Source organism: Bison bison, unplaced genomic scaffold (genome assembly GCF_000754665.1).
Source record: "Bison bison bison isolate TAMUID 2011002044 unplaced genomic scaffold, Bison_UMD1.0 scf7180017864530, whole genome shotgun sequence".
NCBI lineage: Eukaryota > Metazoa > Chordata > Mammalia > Artiodactyla > Bovidae > Bison > Bison bison.
The window spans coordinates 4,490,622-4,491,762 of record NW_011495080.1 but is presented as its reverse complement, the minus strand read 5'-3'; positions in this window follow the sequence as shown (position 1 = coordinate 4,491,762).

The window sequence follows — 1,141 nt, the reverse complement described above, 5'->3', positions numbered from 1 at the left end:
AAAGGCATAAGTTGAATAGAAGTTCTTACGCTAAAAATAAAGATACAACGTCTTTCCTGCTCTCTGATTACAGAGAACTTTCATATTCTCACCAACTTAAGTACATCTAACAGATAAAGAAGCCCACTAATTTTAGTTATTTAAGTTATTAATTTAATCTGATGTCAGAGATTCAAAGGACACCTACTAACTATAAAGCACCATGGTACATAATACGTAAGGACAGAAAGGAAGTAAGTGATGTTATCTATACTAGCTCACAGGAGGAGAGCAGGACTTGTCTCTGGAGTCCAGGAAAAAAATATTAGTAGCTCTAATTATATATGAAAATTGTAAATTTACAGATTATTACTATCTAGTTTAACCTAAACTGAAACCCACAAAATGGGCACTGATTTAAACAGATTCTCACAAAGAAACAGCACATTGAACATGCACTAATAGTAAGACAAAATGTGCCCACATTCAAACAAGCAGAGCTAACACACACACACACAAAAAGTGAACACTGGTACCAGAGCCCAGCTGACTGGGAGAGAAAGTGTGCCAAGTGCCAACAGCACCGATTTTATATTGTGACTGTCACCAAAGTTTCCAAAGATGGCCGGTATTTATATTCCCATGTGCCTTTTTCCCCCAGCGCTTTGATACTCCCTATGAAGAAGGAGGGTCTATTCCCTCTCCCCTTGAACCTGGTTGGGACTTCACTCAGCCTCAGTGAATTGCAGCAGAAGAGATGCTAGAGGATTTCTGAGGATTGGTCATTGAAAGCCACATAACTTCTGCTTGGCCCTCTCTTTCTTGAGATGCCAGTCCATGGAACACAGCCCCCATCCTGTGTGGAAGCCCAGGTTACGTGGAGAGTCCAGGTGAGGCTGTTCCCGATGACTGTCCCAACTAAGTTCCAAGCTTCCAGCTGTTAATAGCATCACCCGCCAGACATGTGAGTGAGTGAGACTTTCAATGATCCCAGCTTATGCTGAATAGAGCAGAGATGAACTTCCACTGCAGAAAGTATTAGTCGCTCAGTCGTGTCTGACTCTTTGCGACCCCAGGGACTATAGCCCACCAGGCTCCGCTGTCCATGGGATTCTCCAGGCAAGAATACTGGAGTGGGTAGCCATTCCATTCTCCGGGGGAT